This window comes from Cephus cinctus, unplaced genomic scaffold (genome assembly GCF_000341935.2).
Source record: "Cephus cinctus unplaced genomic scaffold, Ccin1 Ccin1_scaffold1124, whole genome shotgun sequence".
In the NCBI taxonomy this organism is placed as follows: domain Eukaryota; kingdom Metazoa; phylum Arthropoda; class Insecta; order Hymenoptera; family Cephidae; genus Cephus; species Cephus cinctus.
Genome location: NW_014333629.1, coordinates 436,896 through 444,935, shown reverse-complemented (window position 1 = coordinate 444,935; position 8,040 = coordinate 436,896). Strand labels below are relative to the sequence as shown.

At 43.2% G+C, this 8,040-nt stretch overlaps 2 protein-coding genes across 5 annotated transcripts in view; one reads left to right on the top strand and one right to left on the bottom strand.

Moving 5' to 3' along the window:
- LOC107272200 (leucine-rich repeat-containing protein 24) overlaps positions 1-3,218 on the bottom strand; it is a 170,918-nt gene extending 167,700 nt beyond the window's left edge. For all 4 annotated transcript variants that reach the window (XM_025089495.1, XM_025089494.1, XM_025089499.1 and 1 more), the window contains exon 1: positions 2,684-3,218. The gene's annotated coding sequence lies outside the window, so the exon portion shown is untranslated. The remainder of the gene's footprint in view (positions 1-2,683) is intronic.
- Positions 1-8,040, top strand: part of LOC107272197 (guanylate cyclase soluble subunit beta-1) — an 81,146-nt gene that overhangs the window by 905 nt on the left and 72,201 nt on the right. The gene's annotated exons all lie outside the window — the stretch shown is intronic.

Below are 8,040 nucleotides of genomic sequence, written 5' to 3'. Positions count from 1 at the left end.
CCCCAATTCCCCTTCCTACTGCGTGACTTGTGAATCGATGTAAAACGATCGATTTCGTCAAACCGGAAGTCCTATGAGAGTACGAAAAGCACTCGGAGTCCCGAAAGGCCGTATGGAGCCAGTGATACGTAGACAATAAGAAGTAGAAAAAAGAAAGTAAAAGAAATCCTCAAGAACAAAGATGCCGACTCAACGAGTCGTTACGCTCGAGCACACGAATGTTTTTGACTTCCACGTGTCCCCGTGACACAAGCAAAATCACTTACAATCAGTGACAGTCGCCCGGAACAAAGAGGATTTTAGGGACTATGTCGCGTTGACAACGAGCGATCTCGCAGAAACATTGGCGCGTGAAAAAGCCATATATATATATATATATATATAAAGCGTGAAGGCAGAGAATACGAGGCGTCGCGCCCACCAAAAAACCGAACGTTCACGCCCCTCGCCCTGTGGATCTGGCATTTCTTCTTTCACTCTTAATTTTTTATCATCGCATCACATTCATCCCACTGGCGAGTAGTCGCGCGTTCACGAGTACGTAATCCAGCGAGTGACAGGGTCGTCATGAACGAGCTCTAGGTATACGTAATTCCTATTCACGTTAGTTATACATAAATACATACAGTAAGAGAAGGCGGACGGAGAGCCGATCGTCATGCCCATACATTGATAATCCACCTACGATGACGTCGACGTGGTCGCGCCGGTTCCATTGTCGTTTCGTATGAAACTTCGCGTGAAATGAGTCACCCTGACATGAGCAATTCGATATACTATTTTCGCGGTAAGATCGAGAAGGAATCTTGCTAAACGGAGAAACACCAGATGACTAATCCCATGAACGAATCGTGCGTTACATGAGTTTCTCGGGGATACTAATGCGAGGCAACGACGGCTGTGGAAGCGAGAGAGGGACGGATATGGACGATTTGCGGGAGAAAGCGAGATGGGGTGATAGAGAGAAAAAAGGCATAAAAGTGAAAGAGAAGATAGGACCCACCAAAGCGCGGTGTATTACTTGGGATTTCCTCGGGCGAATGGGGATTCGGTTGACTTGAGGCTTTTTTTGCAACGACACACCCGGCTCTCGAGAGGATCAGACAACTTTTGGAACGACCGAACGACCCGTCGCAGTTCCGGCCAGATGAAACGAATGGACGGATCAAGGATGCGCGCCGCAAGTGAGAGCGAGACAGACGCATTGAGAGATCACATGAAAACGTGGCTTCGCGATGAACCGGCGTCTACCCGGCTGTGACAGCTATGCAGACAGGACACGTAAGCGACTTGGAAACATTGTCGCGTTTCACAAGTTGCGAGTAAAGTTTGTATCGTGGTCGTACGATTTTTTTTAATATCCACTAAACTATTCAAATGGACCGTGAGAATCGCGTGGTCAGACCGTTTGTCAAATGGAGTAATTGTATTTTTTTTATTTTTATTTACAAACCACATTCTTCGTTGTGACAAAGTAATAAATGGTTTTAAATGTCGAGGTAGCGGTAATGGAAGAAAAATGGATGACCACGACCTGTCAGTGTTCGGTGAAAAAATTAAACTCATTTTCACGTTGTAATAATTGATGTAGAGTTCAAGTGCGGGACAACGGACGATATGGGTAATGATAATTAATTATTATCATTTGGAAGGAACTGTCAGCGACTGACGAGCACTCTCGATAATATCAATGAAAATCACGAAAAGTGTTCAACGATCGTCCTCGAGATTGCGGCGAGAAAAAGTTGATCGAGATTTGCCGGGTAAACTGCGCTGGCCTTGGGGAGAAAAAAATTTAAGCGAGAATTCCGATATTCGCCCGTTAAAGGAAAACGCTTTACATTCGTCAACGAGTGACGCTTGAGAAATATGTCGAATATCCGACGAGGCGTCGAAAAGGCTATTTTCTTCTGCTGCGAAATTGAATCGAGCCGAACTAATCGTGATATACAATTTTTTCGCACGGTGTGACTACGTGATAAAGAAAAAGAAACGCGAGGAAACAGAAAAGTTTCCAGTACAATTTTTACGCCTTCTTAAGTTTCTCCACGCAAATTTCATAATAAATATCACGTACCTGAAATATTCAACGGTATCGGAGAAACAAATAACTTTAAACTAATCCGGATGATATGGGATATCTTGCTTTTAAAGACAGTCAGGAAACACAGAAGCGTATAAAAAATATGTCAAAAATTAATGACGGCAAATAACCATCGAAGTCAACAAAGGTGTTCCAAACGAATTGAACGTTAAAAGAAATTCTCAAGAAGGTTATATACAACCAGTCTTCAATTATTACTGTCAAGGGAAGTAAATGCGACAGAACGTTTTCTGCAAGGTATATAAAAACCATAATGCGAAGATGGCGTTCTTGCAAAGAAACCGGTAGACAGGCCTTTTCTTTTTAAGTTCAAAACAATAAGATCTCCTGAGGAACGGCTCTCGGCCGGTTCGGAGAGCGTCCGCAGAGAGCACAGGCACCGAGACAAGATTCCATTCCAGAGGAATCCGTGCTACCAGCCGATCCAACTGACTGACTTATTCACATCGTGTAGCAAAGCCTTACTAGGTAGGCCGTAGCGTGTATGCACCGTAAACGTACGTAGAAGCAGCGTGCACCACGCCACGCTCGACATAGTAAAGAAAAAATGAAATAAAAAGAAGATCAAGAAAGACTTACGTCCATATAAGGCCTCCGTTTCCTGGTACCCGTCGTAGCTCGTCTCAGGTGCAATGGACCATTTGCAATTCGAAATCAATGAAGGCGTCACTGTACGACAAACAAAACACTATTTACCAAAACTAACGAGGAACTCGCGCGAGAAACACTAATGCTATGCACTTCAGGACGCCGATTCGTCCGTCACTGATAAAACTGACACTCATAACTCGCAACGCGATCACGTTCTTATCCTTGACGTCAAACTCCTGTGTTTAGATCCCGTGCAGATGAAGGAAATCGATGTGATATTTCATTCGAATTTCACGTGGTATTAACAGAAACACGTATTCACGATTATGAAAAAACTGAGTTAAACACTGAAAACAAGCACCTTTCTTTGCCAAGTGTTATTAAGGCAAAGTTATACCTATTCGTTGTCACATGACTCACGATAGACTTCACTATCAGATATGACTTTTAGTGACGCGCGCGCGACACTTTAAGAATGTCGACGGAATCACGGAGCGACTCGGCACAACCGTCGCGCACTGAAGACTCCGCTAGACTGAAATGCAAGGAGAACTGGAGCCTCACGCGCGCGATTGTCGCGCCACTTGCGGCCGACGCCCTCATTAGGTATCCTTATGACATGAGAGTTTGCTTCTGCATCGAAGGAAACTAATCATATTTTTTATCTTACAGCTTATTCTTCGTGGAACGAAACATCTTGCCTTTCATCCTCGTCATTCTTATCTGAAATTTTTCTTAAATAATATTCTTTCCAGTCCAAGACCTGTTTTCTTTGTCCGTTCTTTCTTCGAGGCACTCCGTGGACCTTGGATATATCCTCTAAAATGATGGCCGGTCTTCCCTCTTCATCCCTTTTCATTCCCGCGACGTACACTGATCATTTTGGACTTGAGATTTTCGCTCGGTTCTCTGTCTTTTTTACTCGCGTTGCTACAAGATAAAATTACGTCGAGAGGCCATAGATTTAACGTCAGTCAGTTACCGCGCTGCGATATTCCTTCTGTTTTTTCTGTCCTTATCTTTTCAGTCTTTCACTCGCCTCTTTCTCCACTTCTCTTGCTTTGTACCTGAAAGATATCACTGCTAACTCCGAGAAGCAGAGCATTTCTGATACCGAATATTCTTATTCCTCAATTTTTCTTTCTACCCACTTTCCTCCTTCCCACTGCGATGCACTCACTATTACTATCAACACTACCCAACAAAAGACCTATCGATTCGTAAAATCTTCTCCAATTGAACATTCTCCATGTATTATTTACATTGTCAAACCCATGTAAAATCCGTGACCTATGCATTACGTCAAACAGTTGCTCTTAAGGGACCGCGTCCCAGATCATAAATAAACCCATTCTATTCTACTTTTTTTTTTCTCACCCACTCTTCGACGTCCCCCAATCCACACAGCATCTCACGATAAAATCTCGAATCTCTTTCAGACTCAGTAAAAAGGATAACACGGTCGTTCCTCCCTAAAGAATTGCACAACCCATCCTCAATCGTCCAACAAATTATAAATAGAAACACATATATATACCCTGGGCAAACATCCCTCTAATTTACCTGGCCGTTCCTCCCAAGATTAAAAGTACAGGGTTCGGACACGGGTTCCATTAGCCATCGTCAAACGTCGATTTGAAAGCCTTAATTAATTCAATCAGCTATAGTTTAGTTCCCATCGGTGCTCTCGACTGAACTCGTATGACCCGTTGATACGAAGGGGGTGTACTGCCCCCCTGATGATGTGGCCACGGCCACAGAGTGCCGGACAATAAATTCTATTGGGCTCCGCTCCCTCCCGCGTTCCTCGGGGATCTTATATTGTTCCATAGAACTACGAGACGGATGCGTGGACGCCCAGCCGAACGTTTCGTGAGCTCGTAAATACAATGCGAATAATAAAAGGCATTCTCCCTACATAATCACAGCTCCCGACCCACGTAATCACAGATACATTTGTAGTCGACAGTTTCTTATCAACAATTTCTTAGCTGCTTTCGTTCCCCCAAACGATTTTCTGCCCTTATTATATCTCTTGTTAAAGCAACGCCAAGAGCCCAAAGAGCATTAATGCCTCTTACCTGGGTAACAGGGCTGAACGAGGGAAACAACGGAATAGGAATATTTTAAATACAAAGGAACTCGAAATGGAACATATGAGAAATCCGGAAATAACTACCAACCACAGAATGTTGTAGGTTTCGGTACATGGTTTCTGGTCGGCTTACCGACCTTCTAGGTTCGCGAGAGTAATCGTTTATGTATATCTGTACAAAATTATTCAAGAGAAACTCACATAGACCGAAGTTGGCTGTATATGCTACACACGTGTCAAACGTCTGCCAACTTCACTCGGTACTCTCGTATGGAAGCATAGCTATGGTTATCGTTTGTAAAAATTATCACACGTATATTATAAAACAGTTTTTTAAAAATGAAATAATTTTACAAGAAAACGAACAATTTTCAATTTTACACGTAATACAGGATAAAGTAAACGAATTCGATTTCTCGCGTCACCCTCGAGATTTAACGACGAACCTTGTGAAACCCGTAGCAGTGTAATAGGCTGCGGTTCATAATGGTAAAATAAGCGTCCCCCATGCAGCAAGCGTTACTAATTCGAATGAAGCAATCAATGGCAGTAGGTACGAGTCAAAATAGAGTCTCTATAGAGCTTTAACGATTCTTTCTCTCTCGCCCTCTCTCTGTCTCTCTTCGCCTCCCTGACCTTCGCAGTCGTCCCTTCCCTTACCGACACGATGCGACCCAGCTAATGCTCGCCCATGTATATTTCAACATTAGGCGGAGCAAAGGGTCCTACTGCGAAAATAAATTCCTAAATCGACATTCATCTCCCAGGATATCCCTAGGAGATAAAAAGAAAACATAAACCTGACAAGGTATCTCGTGGGAAGCATAAGGACTCCCACGAGGACGCAATATAATCGCCATCGTCGCGAATTGGCCGATTGGGCCAGGAGGGTGGCTATTGACCTAGGGGATCCTGTACTTGGGGAGTCAAATTCGTTCCGCATCCTGAAATTCCTACCGATTCTCAAAATTACTGTCGGTAACTTATCGGCACGGACTTCCGATTGCACGTAGCGCCTAACGATGGGTCTTTTATTACCGTGCGTTAAGCGACCTGACACTGCAGTTGTACAACGACCAAACGTTACCTGAGACAATGGTCAGCGTGTGTATTAATAAATGGCAAGAAGGGTCTTTTTTGACGAATGACGTATGCGAAAATAACGAATCAATGGCCTAACCACTGATCGACCTCAATGACTGTATATTTACGTTACGCGTGACTGGGATGGGAAAATTTTGGATTTTCGTCCACAGCCTACTGTCGATAAATACTATTTATTAAAATTGATTCAACGAAATTACGCTTTATTCATGTCACCCTAACCTCACTCTTGCGTGCACACTTTATTCCTATCCCCCTGTGCAGCTTCTGTATTATTGTCCAATACGGGTAGGATTCAGTACTGAAATTTTTAAAGGGTGCAATTTGTGCTCGCCAGGACACAGTGAATCAATGCACTAGGTAGTTCAGTAATGGTCACGTGTGTGTATATATATGGTACATACGTGGTCTTAATGCGGATTGTTTGTTCTTTTTCGCACAATGTGTCTCGGGCAATCGTTTCAAAGAAGTCGTGCGTGAAGCTGAGCAGAAAGAAGAGAGTAAAAGGAGCGACGAAAGAAAAGGCGAAGAGAAAAGAAGAAATATAAAAAGAAAACACTCAGAAGAGCCTTCAAAACGATGGCGATGATGTAACGAGAAACGATTCGGTATAATCGCAGAGCTGAGCCGCTTCAGAAAATCCCAGCCATTTTTTTCATCATCCACGGTCCGGTTTATTGCCAGTTATTTGAAAGATATGGCCCAGCTACGGCAGTAATAACACACGAGGTATACATTCAAAATGTTTTCACGTTTTCGCGTACGTCTATACAGATATATTGTACATACTCTCGTATGTGAAAATGAGATATGGGCTATCCAATAGGGAAATATTTCCCTTAAGGCAGCATTACCATTGTATTGATTACGTATTTATATATATACATATATATATGTATATATATATATTGGAGGATCAGATTAACAAATTATTGAGTTCGATTTGAATAAAAATAATCCAATTGATTGTGCTATATGTTATATCATATATATTATACGTTTGTGTATATCTATACTTTATACACGTACTAAAAATATTCCCGCATCTCCTCGTTCTGCAAGAGACGTTCGCTATACATGTAATTGAACCATTCCTTTAATAATACATGTACATACGCACACTTAACTAACCCTTCGATAAAAATATCATCTCCCCATGCTCGTTAGGGTGTCATTCAATTCGTGTACACCATCCAAGGCTTGATCACTCTTTTGATACTTTAAGTAAATCTGTCATTCGTATTCAACGGCCGATACCGGTTTTCATAAATAAAATTGTATTTCGTCAGCGTTCCGGGAGAGGACAAAAACGCGTTATTATCTATCGACATGTGATACTGATAACAAATCCACGAAAATTCCTAATCACTTCTAAGAACGATGTATAATGGAAATTTATCCTAGCTTCGTAATCGTAAATATACAATGTCAAATATTCTAACGCATCTGTCAATTTTTTGTTTACTTTTAAGTAAATTAGTAGAAAATTGCAAAATCTCGTCATGCACCCTTATTGGTGCACTTTTGCATCATATGTAGATGTAATACAGGCATGTACATAGATTTTCTATCCATCTATCTTGTGACGTGATTTTTCGAATCACGGTCCCAAGGCGGCTCCGGTTACCGATACAGATAACGTTCTCGATTTCTGGTTCTCTTCGGGTCGCCACCCTGCTCAGACGCTACGCTCTCGGGTTGATTCGTAAAGTTATGTCAATGCTCTCGTAAGATATCGTTATTGTTTAGTTGAGGTCGAGGTGCTCGAATCTGCCGTGGGCAGAGAGTCTCGACGTACCGAGTTGCCCGGCAGAGGAGAGTACCCGACGGAGACGTCTCCACGGACCGGCAGAAGCCCGGGTGAAACACCGGCGCCCCGCTGGAGATGGGCAAAGGGCTGTAGAGCGGGCGGAGATAAGGTTTTGCTAAGATTAAGGGCGAGGGAGGGCAAAGGGCTGTAGAGCGGGCGGAGGTAGTTTTGATACGGTTAAGGGCAGGAGAGGAACCTCCTGCCCGAGTTAAGGATGTGGTGCCCAGCTGTCGCCCGATGCCCTGGGGAAGCGGCCGTGGAGGATCTCCAGGAGATACGTACCGATTCGCTAAGGAACGCTCTCGATTTGGTTTAAAGGGACGACTCGAAAGAGAC